Source organism: Pseudopipra pipra, chromosome 2 (genome assembly GCF_036250125.1).
Source record: "Pseudopipra pipra isolate bDixPip1 chromosome 2, bDixPip1.hap1, whole genome shotgun sequence".
Classification (NCBI taxonomy): Eukaryota; Metazoa; Chordata; class Aves; order Passeriformes; family Pipridae; genus Pseudopipra; species Pseudopipra pipra.
In genome coordinates this window covers 57,040,375-57,056,948 of record NC_087550.1, presented here as the reverse complement: position 1 = coordinate 57,056,948, position 16,574 = coordinate 57,040,375, and the positions used below count along the sequence as shown (strand labels likewise).

General features: G+C 37.1%; 1 protein-coding gene across 1 annotated transcript in view; it reads right to left on the bottom strand.

Moving 5' to 3' along the window:
• Window positions 1-16,574, bottom strand: part of LOC135409709 (uncharacterized) — a 69,839-nt gene that overhangs the window by 10,069 nt on the left and 43,196 nt on the right. Inside the window, exon 5 of the mRNA XM_064645611.1 lies at window positions 8,851-8,952. The gene's annotated coding sequence lies outside the window, so the exon portion shown is untranslated. The remainder of the gene's footprint in view (window positions 1-8,850; window positions 8,953-16,574) is intronic.

Below are 16,574 nucleotides of genomic sequence, written 5' to 3'. Positions count from 1 at the left end.
CCTGTGAGAACCATGTCTTAGAAAGCAGCTGCCAAGTCAAATAGCCATTAAATCTCAGCAGCAACAAACATCATCACACTATGCTGTGTCTCTTTAGTAGACCCAACAGTAGTTCACACTGGGCTGGTATCAATTGTACCATACAAAGCCTGGATGAAAACACAGGTCAGAGTGACAAAAGCATGCACTTTTAATTAAACGGTTTGAAATTAAATTAAAAATGTACTGGGAAAAAATGAATGAAAAGCTGGAAAGCTAGCTTGTGAATTGAAACTGTGTTCTTTATTGTGGACAACACCTTATTACTCTGACTTGTTTCCACATTTTTCTGAAGAGAATTTAAATGACATTGTATCTTTACTAGTTCAAAGTATGTCTTCCAGTTAGGGATAGTGGGGATTCTTGCCATCTCTGGTCCTTTCTCAGTTGCTCCTGAATACCTAGGCAAGAGGGTATGACATTACTTCATGGATGTGGTCACTTTTTGTGTCAGAGAAACCATGTCAGAAGCTTAGAGAAATGAGAAGAGCCCAATGCTTCACTCCACAGAAGGCGACTGTTACATATTTTGTTTGGAGAGAGAAAAAGGCTAGCTATCCTAAGGCACACCCGTCTAATTTTAGTCTGGTAACCAGCAACCAGTAGAGAATAGCAGGTGCTACATCAATTCAGCTGATACCTAAAATCATGTGGGCAATTTCTTGTTCTATGTCAGAACAGAGAAGGTGCAACCAAGTAAAAACTGAAAGAGAACATTTGGATTTTAGACTGTGCAAGCATGCAGGGAAAATTGGAAGACAGCTTTAATATCAAAAAGGGAGGATGTGCTGCTGATAGTATAATGTGTTTTCACGTTCAGACATGCAACGAAATTATCCAATTACAAAAACCTCCATGCTTAAAACAAACAAACAAACTAACAAAGCCACAATCTCCATACACACATCTACCTTCTCTACCTTAATAATCCAGGATTCTTTATACTGTCTGCCTGTATCAATCAGATTTCTGTCCTGCCTCTTCTAACTAGTACCTCCTTTTCATTTGTGGGGAAAGAGAAGGTAGGGTCCTACTGACAACAATTCCACACTGCTGTTGCAGACAATCCCTTTTTCTTGGCTGACTAATAAGTGGAGGCATTAAGTTCCCTTTCTCCAGCAGAAAAGCAGAAAGAGGTAAAGCGTACTTCTCGAAAGGCCCTGATGCCAGACAGCCATAGCAGATGACTTGATGTAGGCCATTTATTCTGGCTGATTTCTGATAAGCTGTCCTAGAGAAAGCTGTAAAAGAAGATCCAGGGTTGAGAAACCAACTAGATCTTGCTGTGACGGCTGGACAGGTAGAAAGTAGAAGGAATAACAACTCTCTGATTGATAGATTTGAGTAAAATAGTCCTAGGGGTAAGAGACAATAGAATTGAAGAAGTGTTAATGATAAAAAAAAAAATACAGAAATTTCCTGAGACAGGAACAGGGAACTGATGAATTGCTGAAGAAGAACAGGAAGAAGTTGACAGACCTTGGAGAGAAAGACAAAATAAGGGATTTACAGATATCCTTTGGGTGCCTATGATGCCAGAGGCAAAATCATGTATTGCTGATTGAGGCTAGACACATTTTAAGGAGCCAATGCATTACTTGGTTTGAATAAAAAAGACATATGGGAAAAAGATTGCATGAATAGGGTATAATGTAAAATTAACTGTAATTGGGGTAGATGAATGACTAAGGGCAAACTGAGAACAAGGTAGGAAAATGCCATGGCCCAGATCCAACAAAATATTTATGCTTTCAACTTCTAACTGCTAACATTAGATGGTAATAGCTTTCGCAGCAGGTAAGCTCATAAATCATTTGTTGAATCTAAGCCTAAGGCTGTTGCATGTTAATCCAATGATTTCAAAAGTAAGGTTTACAGAACAGATTTACAAATTTTCAAAATTTAGTTAAGAGCATCAAAATTATATAGGCGAGGGAACAATGTTTGTTCCTCCTGGAGAATCTACAGCTTTGGGGACAGCTACAGAAGCCCTCCCTTTCCTATGAGGAAGTTAATGAAGAGGATGGAGCCAGGCTTTTCACAGCTGTGTGAGGGAGGGGGACAAGAGAGAGTTCAGGCTGCATGCTAGGAAAAGCTTTTTCCATGATGGACATAGTCAAGTGGAGAAACAGGTTGTCCAGTGAAGCCATGCATCTGTCCTTGGAGATCTTCAAGGCTCAACTAGGCAAAGTTTTGAGTAACCTGGTCTGATCTTAGAGCTGACTGTGCTTTGAGCAGGAGATTGGAATAAATGGCTTCCTGAGACTCCTTCCAGGTTCAATCATATGATCCTATGATCCCATGAAAAGATTTTCACCCCTTCAGTGTGCAACTGCTGCCTTCTTTTACCAAGGAAAAATGCTAATACTACCTTTTCTATATCATGAAGGTATGTGGCTATGTGTGTTTGCCCCAACTAAGATACATTTTTTCATGACATATACTATTTAATAATATTTAGGGCATGAATGGATATAACAGAAACAAGAAAGCAAAAAAATATATTTTTTTCAGCGAGCTTGTATGTACTTGCATATAATAACTGTAGAAGTCAGTCAGAATGGATGAAAAATAAAAAGTTATTAGAGTGAAGTTTCCGATTTAAATATGTTCCACATTTATGTGAAGCAACACAAGATTGCAGAAGGAAATTGGCATGTATTGCAGTAGTAGCAATGTTAATGTCTAAGTAATCTCTCACCAAAAATGGAAGCCTCTAAGACACTGAAAAGCAAAGACCCCTAAGGGATCTTAGGTTAGTGAGCAGGAATTTTCTGGACTATTTTCCTACACATGGCTATCTACAATCCACCTAACATGCACATTAAAAGAGACAATATGATTTCCGCAAGTTGACAACTTGGATTTTATGTGGTATAAATTTCAAAAAAATGTAGAAAGAGTAACAATTCCCAACAATGATTGTGTCATGTCACCATGAGCAATAGCTGATGCCATGAATAAAACATAGGTATTTCATGACCATAATAACTGAAAAGTGGACATAAATGTTCTGAATCACCTATAGACCTACCAAGATGATTTTCTGAAACTGATATTTTTTTCCTCTGTATTGATGCATTTATAAGCTAAGACAGTCAGTAAGCTCAGAATCTGAACAACTCTTCAGGAGCCATTAAAGCATATTGAACTAATGACCCATGGATAATCAAAGTGTCTCTTTCACTTAATGATGGATCCTTCATTCTAGTTCATTTGAACCTATCCCATTTACTTTTCTTTTTGGTAATAGAAAGTGGACATTAATTATGTCTCAAGTACTATAAAAATCTTATTGAAAACCTTCATTATAAAAATATTCTTTTTATTTTGTTTTGACTGTTTTAGAAGATTTTGTTAAAACAAGAAGCTTTTTTTTTCCTAATTTTTTTTGAAGAATCTATTTTTTTTTCCTGATGTACTTCAGTATTAAATACTTTAGTTGCAAATTTTATCATATTTCAGTTCACTGTTGTCATCATTAATGAAATAGCAACCTCATGTCCTGGATTCAAGGTGAAATAGATCCTTGTCAGAGTCAATGTAAGAAAAATAAAAGTGTTGACTTTAAATACTGACTATCAAAAACTTTGTTTACTAGCAAAAATATTTGAGAGTGGTTGTTGAATAGGATATTGAGCAGTAGTGCTGGAACACCTGATGACAGTCAAGCAGATTATTTACTCTTCTTCTGTGCACTTTCTAAAGCCAATCAATACCAGATCTTTCTGCTGATCAGTCTCTCTCCCCACCCCCCCAAAAAAGGTCAAAAAACCACAGAAAACAAAACAAACAGAAAAACCACCATAGCCAACCAAACAAAAAAAAACAAACCAACAAAAAACCCAAAACAAAAACCCCAAAACAAACACAACAAACAAAAAACCCCCCACTTTCATAGATATGAAGGAAAAAAAATAACAGGGACAAAGGTGGGATCACAGAATCACAGAATCTGCTGAATTGGAAGGGACTCACAAGGACCATCAAGCCAACCATTAGCCCTGCACAGACCATCCCCAAGAGTCACACCATGTATCTGTGTGTATCTGTGTGTATCATCCAAACACTTCTTGAACTCTGTCAGGCTTGGTATGAAATAAAGTTAACAGATGGACAATGAAATACTTGTGACTATTTCTGGATTACATAGAATATTTGTTGCAAAATGAAGGAATCTGAATTTAAAACCCATTAGGTTGCCCAAGCAACCAGCTCTTTATGGCTAAACAATTGAAATCTATATATCTACGACTCTGTGAAAAATGCTAAGTAATATAATCGCACTTTTTATGTTATGGTGGGTTTTTTTTCCCATTGCTTTCCAGTACAAGAACGGTAAAAGGAAAGATTAGTATGCAAGTAAAGCATTTTAGAAACATTATTTCTGACTCCGAAAATTTAAGCTGGCTGTCCAAAACAGTAGTAGCACAACGAAGACCATACGGAACAGGTCTGGTTCTGACTTTTCTAAATTGTTGCTTTACCTCCTTCTACTTCACCACAGTCAGTGTCATATTCAAAATCTTTATGTGTAAAGAGCAGGCAAACCTTACATAAATATAAACCCAAGAACTTAATATAATTGAAATCTTAACAGTCTAGTCATTATTTAATTGAAATAGAAAAAGCCAGAATAACAATGCAATTAAAATTGCTGAACTTGCACTTTGTTTCTATCCCCTTTTCTGGTGTTATGCTCACTCTTTCCCTGCTCCTTGGATCTTAGGATCAGTGCTTAATTTCTTGGAGGATGTGTGGGGGCATTTTTATGGTGAGTATCAGCATCTGGAGTCCTTCAGTGGAAAGGACACAAATATATGATGTTTGTGTTGATGGTTTCTTCTTTTTCACTTTATGGTTCACTTAGCGTCACTTTTGTATTTGCTAACTTGCTTTTACAACTCCATGGGTTTTTTGTTGGACTGCGTCTCCACCTTACATCTAAATTTACTTATGTGATACTCTTTTCACATAGCTAGATACTATTTCTTTTTTTTTTTTTTTAACCCTAAAATCAGTTCTGCCTAGATCTGCATTTCTGTAACTGACCACAAATGAGTTTACTACCATGTGGTCTGAAGTGGCATTCTGTGACCCATCCCCTATCACCTCATGCCCATCCCTATGCCAAATGCTGTGCCCCTACTTCTCAAGCCCTCTGCTCTAGTACTAGGCCTCTATTTATCTACATTATGTCACTACCTTAGTACTACAAATATTTCATTTTGCACAGAACTGCTTATTTCTGCTATCTGTGGAAAACAATGATTTCACTATAAACAGACAACAAAAATAAAAGAAATTAGCTGCAGGCACTTAGTTAATTAGAAAAATTGCTACGGCACCTAAACCAAAGTAAATCTTAAGTTAGAGCCTATATTTGCTTATTAAATAACAGCTAATGGTGGTACTGTGCACTGCATATTCAGTCATCTATTCATTTTGCAAAATAAAGCCTCATTCTAGAGTTTTAAGATCTTTTCAATTTTAAGGAATTATCTATACTACTACATTTCATGACTATAATAAACATTTCCTGGTAAATAACTGGGTAATAATTATTCCTTCTCCCACTCCCCCACTAAACACATATGATAAGTTCCTAGATGACACCAAGAAAACTTCTGCTTCCTTGGAATAAGTCCACATTTTAGATAGGTGGTAATTCTATTTTATAATGGGAGATGACTAGTTGTGATGACTCTTTGCAGATTTTTTTCAACAAAGAGTCCTTGATCTTGCTACCTCTACAGTTCAACAGCACTGAATTTGCTAAGTCTTAAAATCATGCCATGAAGCCTACCTGTTTTTCCAGCCTTTCATAAAGGAGGTTGGTTAAAAAAAAGCCATAAAAATTTGACTGTGGCAAATGAATCTGCTTTCCTCAATATCTGCAGCGTGTCTTACTCTCCTCCCCTCTTCCTAGAGGGACAAATGAAGGAATGCTGTGACATCTGAAGTAGCTTAACACATCTGAATTAGTTTTCTAAAGAAATTGGTGAGATTTTGCAAAATAATCAGTTTAGATTACATACTTGGTTTTGTATTGTATTTCTGCTCAAAATGATCACAATTGCTCACTAAACAACAATCAGTTTTAATGGAAAGATAAAGAGTACTTCTCTTCTTGCAAGGGTTGTTTGTCTTCTTTCAGCATCACTAAATATTCGTTTTACCCAAGAAAGTTTCTAAGCATGATTCTCTCGTCTAAGTGTTGAGAAAAAGCAGAAATCTCAACCGCAGTTCCAGTTCAAAAATCATGTGTGTGTGCTGTTACAGGAGACATATCTTTGTCTCTTAATACCATGTGAGACAGAACTGTTTCAAAAAGTGGAGACAAAAACATAGCCCCCAAACCTGGCATCTTTTTATCCCGTCTGAATACAAACACATTCATCAATTTTTACTTCAGTTATTACAGGCTGCTTATTATATTAAACATCAAGACTTATTGCATGGGTCCTGAACTCCTGCACATAGAAGATAAGAAGTCAAACAGGTTCCTGTAGAGATCCACTGGATGCTGCTAAATTATAATTATTTTATTGGGGTACTTAAGTGTTGATTTTTTTAACTTAGACATCAAAAAATTTAAACAGGATTATGCATGAATAATACTGTAGTTAATGGGAATTATGCTGCAAAAATCTGGATTTTCTCTTTCCTTCATGTAGGGAGAATGGAAAGTTCCATAACTCTGTGTTTATGCATCCATGCTTTCTTGAGAATAAGCCTCAAGCCAACTCTAATTTTACACACAAATATTTGTTCTTCCTGAAACTTGAAAAATAATAATAATACTGCTCCCTTACCCATGCTCCCTAAATGGAAATTACTAACTGCTTTGCCTAAAAGAAACACCTAGTAACATATTTATTTCAGCCAAGTTATTTTAAAATTCAGGGTTTCAAAGGAGAAATATCATTTTAACAGAAAAAAAGCCCCCAGACTTCCTGCAAAAAGATTTTTATTTGCCAGCTGTACAGACTATTACAACAAATGTCTAAACCTGAAAAAAATAAAATACTGTACAGCATTTCAGAGCTTTTACACTATGATTGTAAAATATCTGGGAGCTTTGCCAAACTCAGTCAATAGAAGAACACAGCATTTTCTCATCACTAATAACAATGACCTGAAGTCACGTTGAAGATTGTAAGGTCAATTTCCCTCTTAAATTGAAAAAAAGAAAATAGGAGAACAGATGTGGGTAGTTGCTTCTGTATTTATAAATTGCATGACAGCTGGGTTAGGCTATATCGTCTCCAGTTTCTATGCAGTTGAGGTGTTTTTATTGAATCATTCATGCTAATCAGATAGAAGTGTTAAGGTGCATTTTTAAGGTATTACACAGCATAGAAAAAGCAGCTAACTTCATAGCATACGTTCAAAACTGAACATTTTTCTTCATTAAATATGTTCAGATAAGATTACCATGTGGCATACACATTTCAAGGAGGATTTTCTGAGTTTGAATGATCAGTTCTGAATTGACAGCATAAAGGCGTGTGATGATAAAATGAGTACATTTTAAATAAAAGCATAAATACACAAAGTGGTAATTAAAACTACCTACTACCAGATATTTGTGCATTTGGTGGTGGGTTTTTTGTTTGGTTTGGTTTTTTGTAGTTTACAATTGCAGCAACAGTAGCTGTGCAACCAACATCCTAATAACATTTATTCTGTCATTTCGGGAGCATATAATTCTAGAAACAGAAAATTTTATGCACACAGAAATTCTCACTCTACATTATTTCATCTGTTAAGCTGACAATTTTATCAGATACATAATTTCTTATTACTGACTCTTTAGGTCTATCTGCTGAATCACAATTTGCACACGCTACACACCAGTATTTTTGACTACTATTTCTTTATATTACATTTACATTAAAAGGCCAACCATCTGCTTGTGGATGATAGAATCTGGGCAACTCTTGCCTTTAAATCCCAGAATTTTATTTGTAATCCCTTATTGGGTGAAGCATTTGAATCATATTCCACCTCTTCATACTGTGCAATTCATTTCATCTAACCTACATATTTTAACATTAGACATAGTGGCCTACTGAGCCACTATGAGAAGAAAAAGAAACCTCATGAGCATAGTTTATCTGAAACATCTTAAATGTCTGGTATGGAATGAGATAAATCTTTGATGATGCTTTCTGTCTCCTTGACATAAGGAGAGGCTATGTGAATAGTTAGACTTAAAAGATTAACTTCTAACAGTTGTATTGGAGTACAAAGCAAAAGCTTAGATGTGAAGTCTCAATTAACTAAGATTGAGAGATAAACAGTTTTCTAATCTTCAGCCAGGCATTTGATTGATAGTTTCTCTGACTTATGTGATGTATACATCAATTATTTCAGAATAATATTTTGGTGAATACTTCTAATAGTTACCAAACAACAGTGGACAGAGAATTTGCGGACTGTTCAGAAGATATAAAGAGAAAAATAAGGTAAGTAGAATGAATCAGTTTTAGTATACAGTCTTCTCTTCCCCTAAGTTTTAGAAAAATTGGTAAGTAACAGCCCTCAGGCAGCCTAAACTTGTGCAATCAACCTCTTCAACACAGATTGTCCTAAGTCTCTCTGTTCTTGGCAATATAATAAGGGTCACATTTACATATAGGTGACCTGCTTCTGAGTGACAATTGAAACATTTAGAATTAGACGAGGAAAGAAAAAGTGGTTTTGACAGTACTCCAGTTCTGTGAAACAATATAGTATCATCCTTTATGAGGTTCATTTCAAGAATGAGTGCTTATTTATTATGGGCAGTGCAAGGAAAGGACTCACATGCCACAGACAGTTCAAAGTTCCCAAGTGCAGCACCATATGTACACAGCCATTGAGTCCAGCAAGGGTGATAGCTTTGCTCCATCTCAGTAGTTGCAGCGCCTATGGGAGACAGAGAGGAGCAAGAAATCCTTGAGTCCCTTTATAAGATCAGCAGTGACATTTCCTCCTACTGCCCTGTCAGCCTCCAATCTGTGCTGCATTGGTTCAGTGTTCCTATTAGGGCCTCTGGGCACTACAGTAAATAGTGAGCATTAAGGGATATAACATGCAGCAAAGTCTAACAGTGTTCATGCGTTACTAATTACCATAATGAGAAACTTGTGGCACATCAGCCAAGGAGAATTTGCACTGATTGTTTTTACCCCATTCTTCACCTAGAATAGGAAGAATTCCCATGGATCCCCACTTTACCTTGAGTGCTTCTTCTCCTCTTTCTGTGTGTAGATATTCCTTAGAGGTGCACACAAGGCGGATGAATAAACAGGGATTTAAATCCAAAAATTATTAATTTTCTAATAGCCCTTTCTACTGCATGTATATATAAATTCTAGTGACCAAAGGAAAAAAAATGTTCAAATTTCATCTGATCTCAGTTGGCACAGGCATATTGAAGAGCAACTGCTGTTTTTACACTGTTCCTAATTCCATGTAAGGCCCTGGTGCATGTTAGTTATTGATTTTAGACACTTCTGCTGCTGACTACAAATACTGACTCATGAAGCATGGATTCCTACTCCACTAATACAGGGTTAATATTAGAATTACTTGAAGGTTAAATGTTCATCAAACAACACTATTAGCTAGAACAACTTCTTAACAATATGACGTTTTGTTGAAACCTGTCTTCTGTGATGAATCTGTGCTTACAGGAGACAAGAAAACAAAGTTAGTTTTTGGAACACAAGATGTGATACTGAAAGGCCTCCCAAGCCATTGATTCATATCCCCTGCTCTAATAGGCATTTCCTGCATCCTATAATCCCATTCAAAAATGTATTAAGCTCCACTTCAAAGCTACTTAAATTGTTTTCCTCTGTTACTCTTATTGGAAGGCAGTTCCAGACAGGTGGAAGGTGGCTAGACAGTTGTATTGATCTCTAAATTCCCTGGAAATTCTATTTATAAAATGTTAAGCATTTTGTTAAGGATTTCCAAGTGGGTGTTTCTGATTGCTGAATACATAACAATTGTTCTGCTGATAACAAGCCTCTGCATGTTTCATTTATAATGATCCATTTTATTTTCCTTGTAATAATAGCATATTGCCATTTCATGCAGCTGTTACATGCACTTTATGGGTGTTACACTGCCTTTTTTTTTAACATAATTGACTCAGTCTTTTGAGTTGCCAAGCACCTTATCCCTGATTTCAGAGATCCTTAAGCAATACCCTATGGTAAGGTAAGCACTGTATCCAAGGACCTTGTTTCAGGTATACACGCTTCTTTTCGCAGTCATGTATTTCACACAGATTCACGCAGAATGGCTGGGATTGGAAAGGGCCTCTGGAGATCATCTAGTCCACCTTCCCTGATAAAGTAGGGTCGTCCTACAGCAGGTTGCACAGGACCATGTCCACACCGGTTTTCAATATCTTCAGAGAAGAAGAATCCACAACCACTCTGAGCAGCCTGTTCCAGTGTTCTGCCACCCTCATGGTAAAGAATTTTTTCCTTATATTCAGATGGCACTTCCTGTGTTTAAGATTCTGCCTGTTTCCCCTTCTCCTGCCCCTGGGCATCATTGAAGAGAGTTTAGTCCCATCCTCTTGACATCCACCCTTAGGATATTTATATGCATTGATAGGATTCACGCCCAGCTCCTTCAGCCTGAGGGAGAAGCTCCAGTCCCCTAATCATCTTCAGAGCCCTCTGGTGGACTCTCCTCAGTAACTCCTTGTCCTTGAACTGGGGAGCCCAGAACTGGTTATAGTACTCCAGATGTGGCCTCACCACGGATGACTAGAGGGGTAGGATCACCTCCCACAACCTGCTGGAAATGCTCTTCCTAAGGCACCCTAGACAACATTGGCCTTCTTGGTCATAAGGGCACACTGCAGGCTCATGGACAGCTTTTTGTCCACCAGGATGCCCAGATCCTTCTCCCCAAAACTGCTTTCCAGCAGGTCAGCCCCCAGACTATATTCATGCATGGGGTTATTCCTCACCAGATACAGGACCCTGCATTTGCCTTTGTTGAGCTTCATTCGGTTCCTCTCTGCCCAACTCTCCAGCCTGTCCAAGTCTCACTGAATGGGAGCACAACCTTCTGGTGTGTCAGCCACTCCTCCCAGTTCTGTATCATCTGCAAACTTGCTGAGGGTGCACTCTGTCCCTTCATCCAGGTCTTTGATGAATAAGTTGAACTATACTGGATGCAGTACTGAACCCTGGGGAACACCGCTACTTACAGGCCTCCAACTAGACTCTGTGTCACTGATCACAACCCTCTGATCTCTACCATTCAGCCAGTTCTCAGTCCACCTCATTGTCTACTCATCTAACCTTCTTTTCCTCCACATGCTTAGAGATGATATCCAGGATGAGTTATTCCATCACCTTACCAGGGATGGAGGTGAGGTTGACAGGCAGTCAGCTTGCTGCACATCCTCCTCACTGCTGTAAGGATCTTGAACTCCACCATTTTATGGTCACTCCAGCCAAGGCTTCCCTTGAGCTTTACATTCCCCACCAGTCCCTCCTTGATGGTGAGAATAAGGTCCTGTATAGCACCTTTCCTCAGTGGCTCCTCTATTACTTGGAGAAGGAAGGCATCAAGGCATTTTAAGAACCTCCTGGATTGCTTACGCCCTGCTGTGTTTTCCTTTCAACAGACATTGAGGTGGTAGAAGTTCCCCACGTGGACTAGGAATTGTCAATGTGAGGCTGCTCCTATCTATCTACAGAGGGGCACATCTGCTCAGTCTTCCTGGTCAGATGGCTTGTAGCAGACTCCCATTATAACTTCACCTCTCCCTTCGCTCCTTTAATCCTGACCCATAAGCTCTTAGCTTCTCATCCACTCCCAGAAAGAACTCTATGCACTCTGGCTGGTCATTGACGTAGACAGCAACACCCCCTCTTCATCTCACCTGCCTATCCTTCCTAAAAAGCCTGTATCCTTCCATTCCAACACTCCAGTCATAGAAGCCATCCCACCATGTCTCCATGATGCCAATAAGACCATAGCCCTGCAGGCGTGCTCTGTCTCTGTACATAGATCTGATTAATACAAAGTCCAAGTACAGATCATCGTGTTTGGTTTTACTGTATCCTTAACAATTATAGCACATTTTTAAATAGTTTTACCCATAACTACAGAGTCCACATTCTGGTTTCAGTTATCTGAGTTTAAATCTGAATTAAAAAGTGAAAAATAAATTACTCTGGAATTCATCTTTGTTTAAAGAAAAGTAAAATTTAGCCCTGTCTTTTTTAAAGAGCCTGAACATAATAAGGCAATTGCCATGTATGGGAGCAGTATATTTACCCCCTGTAGTCACACTTGCTATCATGACTCATTTGACTGCACATCAATTCTGAAGTATGGTTAAAATAACATGTAATAAACAGAAATCTCCACTGCATCATCCCAGTGAAAGTAGTTCTTACCGCTGTGTTGCATCTTAGCTTTAAGGAACAAAACTGATCCAGCACTTGATCTGGCCTCACGTTTGAAGGAAGCAATGCTCTTACACACATAATTTTTAACAGAAAACAAAAGTTAAGAACTAAACATACATATCAAACTTCTGTGCGAGTACATTCTGCATCTCACTGGTGTAGAGAATACCTGATGATTTTTGACTGTTCCCTTTTTACATCTGTCTCCGATGCTTCTACCATTATGCACTATTAGGTGAAAACCTGACCCCTTTGAAGTTAATGGAAAAAAGCTTTCCTACTTTTAATGTGAGTTATTATCTTTCAATAAGGTCACTTCATGGATCTAATCTTTGTGCTACCAGCAAGTGCTGTCCCTTGACTTGAAAATGACTCTGCAAACATGTAGATGTTCATGTTATTATATCCTGCTGAAGGATGTGAACATTTTACTTTAAAAAAAGAGCATTAAAAAATAACAGCTAGTAATACAGCTCATTGGACTGCTGTGAGATCATTCATAGAGTACAAATTAATATTTGTATGGTGAAGCACCTTTGGATCTTTGGATGAAAGATGATGTGTTTAAATACAAAGTATTAAAATTAATCTCTGCATGGAATTTTTTAAGAAAAAAAGGTAAGAAATTCAGTTTAATTAGTCAACTAATAAAAAAAATTAAAAATGCCTAATAATGTACAATTTATATCTCCCAATGGAAACCAATATTATGCTTAGATTATAGTCAGGATAATATTATTAATAGAATGACTGAGTCAAATTAATCATGACTGAAAATCTGATTATCACAAGGGATCATGCTGCTACCATAGACTTCTCATACATTTCCTTTTATCTTCTTATTACAGCACCGTATTTCTCCCTCTGTGCAGAGGGTGTAGCGGATTTTCAGTTTTCAGTATCTTCAAACTGCTGCTTTGATATTCTAAGACACATATTTTGAATGACAGGCCTCAAATTAATTTTGTTCTTACAAAGAAGAAATTACAGACAAGGACAACTGTTTTTAATAATATTATTTACAAGGTGATAATATGCAATTTGTTACTTGTCAAAACAGTGGGAATTATGTTCTCATTCTGTGTTAAATATAATTAGCTAATATTTTCCAAAGGATATGCAGAGAGAAGAGGTATCTCATGTTTTTAACTTTATTGCAAATTTAATTGTTTGCCTTCATTTGTTCTTGCTCTTGTTCTTGCTCAGAATGCAAAATTTTAAGTTATGGCTCCAGTATGCTCAAAAGAAATCCATTAAAAAGTTGGATTTCCTCAGCCCTAAGGGGATTCAAGTCCAATGTATGTATATATCCATAAAGATCTTTTAAAAGAAATAATTGTGAATTAGATTGTGTACAATGAATTATTACATACATTTTCTCCTGGGATTATATATTAAAAAAAAGGCACTTTCTAGCCTTTGAATCTTTTAAAAAACTTTTCCCCTCAAATACATTATGCATAACACACTACACATATATTTCTTTTGGCTAATTAAAACAGATTATTTAGTTGGGACACTGAAATGCACTACTTTTATAGTCTTACTTAATGGAAAGAGGCTCTATAAGCCTATTGTAAAAATAAGTCCTAACCTAAAAGTTTACAGTAAAATAATGAGAAAGATACATGAAATAAAAAGAACAGCCTAGTGACATGCAATATATTCTCGTATAGAAAAGTTGTTGGTACAATTTGTAGTAAATCAGACTACATCTGATTTCCCTCCCACCCCAGGGAGGGAAGCTTGGCAGTCAGCCTCAGAAATAGTCTCCTCTAAGGTAGATCAGTTGTATTTGCATGAACAATTCTTGGGTATAGATCCTTTCTGGGCCTTGTATGGTTTATACAAAGGTCTGTTTTTAAATATATATATATATATATATAATAGTGTGTACATAAATACATATTTATATTTTTGTTGATCTGACTCTGTGTGTGTATGTATGCGCATATATACAATTATTGATGGGAGGGTCAAGGAAAGGATTTTATATTAATTTGTCTAAAATAATGAGAGAGCTGTGTTTTAGCTCACTTGAAATTTTTTTTATAGCATGAAAATGTGGCCATATATCACATATTTTGAGGCAGTGACAAAGGACACGGGAGCGTAGGAAGTTCCCCAGCATGGTAGACAATAACAGACTGCTCAGGTCAGGGGGACAAAACCCCCTCTAATTTGTAAAGTCTACTAAAAACAGTTGTTGGGATGTGCAATCCACTGAAGCATTCTTGGATTTAATTTAGGAGGGAAGCTTGGGTCAGAAGAGAACTTGGGAAGAAACAGTTATAAACCATGGGCAGTCAGTACACTAAGACCAAAACTGAGCAAGAGAAAGAAATTTCTTGATACATAAATAACCGTAGTGAACTCCAAGAAACCCACTGAAATCTGACATTTCTATAAGGATCATTAGTAGGATAATTATTAGACTATAAATATGAAACAAAGTCAAGAGCCTTTTTTTAATATGCGTAGAATTCACCTCACCTAGACTGAAATGTCTAATGAACTTCAAAATTATGTTTTTATTTTTAAAATTTTAAAACTTGTTTTAAGGAGTTGCATATAGAGTCTCTCAGGACTCTTTCACTCTCTCCAGAGAGAGAAATTGTCTCTGGGGGAAGCCTTTTTGCTGTACTAACTACAGAAAAACCTAAAGAAACTCCAGTCTTAATAAATAAGTCCTTCATTTTAAATATCTATAGATGGTTGGGTACCTAAGTGAGGTGAGTAGGTGCTAGAACTCTCACTCTTGCTTCTCTTTACATCTCTTATTGCATGGCAATTGCAGTTCATAGTAATGACAGGTGTTTCAGGTGAGAAAAAAAAATTAACAAAAAACCCCCAACTAAACAAAAAAAACCCAAACCAGAGTCAGAAGGTGATGCAGCAGTCACCGAAGGTAATGGAGGAAAGGGGTCATATTACTTTTATCCAAGCAATACAGATCGTACCTTTCAGATTACAGAACATGTGGAGGTGTAAAACAAGAAAGGGACTCCATCATACCAGCTGCTGAGATACAGCCAATATTTAGCCAAGGTTACAAAAATCATGAGGGAAAGAAAAGAGTCAAGGGGAAATCTTATATTGCAGTTTAAAGGCCAGAGCATAGACTGAGAGACACTAATTATAAAACCTGATTTTGCTGTTTTTATAAATTTTACATTAGATCTCAATGAATTGAATGCTGAAGCAGTCCAGGGGAAAGAAGCTAAAAGCCAGGCTTATTCTCACAGTGCCTAGGATTATAAAAATAAGAATGCATGCCCATGTTTCTTCTCTCTTACTTTTATTCTGGTCCTATGATGCTTCTATTCTTGAGTATAAAATACACAAGAGGCTTAGTGGTAAGGGATGCCCACATTGATCACCCAGCTCCTCCTTTTCCAGGCAGCAGGGTTAGGGGTTCTCTAGGCTAACATGGCAGAGGACTTGCTTCTTGGAGGAGTGATTTAACCTTTAGGATACAGGACACAAGCATCTACATGTGTGACTACTGTGATCTGTGCCAGACTAAATATTAGTTGTAAATCTTGCATATGCTTTCTGCCCATCACAAGCAATCTGGTGAACCTCCTTGGTATGTGTAGTAGCAGGATATTAAATTAAAAAAATAATTTATCTTAAATGCAGAAAACTTAGAGTCTGCTATCCTGCCATTTTCTGAGACTGAAACATCTCAGTTCCACCAAGTTTGTATTCTAGATTCCTAAATACCTCTAAAGATCTTACTTTCAGTTTCTTTATGCCTCAGTTTTCTACATTTTCTCTCTTACAACAATAAGTATGTTTCCCTGGAAAAGTAAAGTAATTCATATTTGTAAGCTGCTCAGATACTCATGTAGTGCAGCCCAAACAAGAACTTAGATAAAAAGGTTAAAAATTAAATGCAATACATTTCCAATACTCCTGTCCTTCCATTTATGAAAACAGAGAGCATAATAACAACTAGCAGATAGAGCTTTCTGGAAAACCTCTTACCGCCTAAAATAATGAGGAAGTTATTTGATCATACTAGAAATATTACTTAAATATTTCTATCAAGGTCAGATTCTGGCAAGTGTCATTTTCCATTTGCTACATGAACTA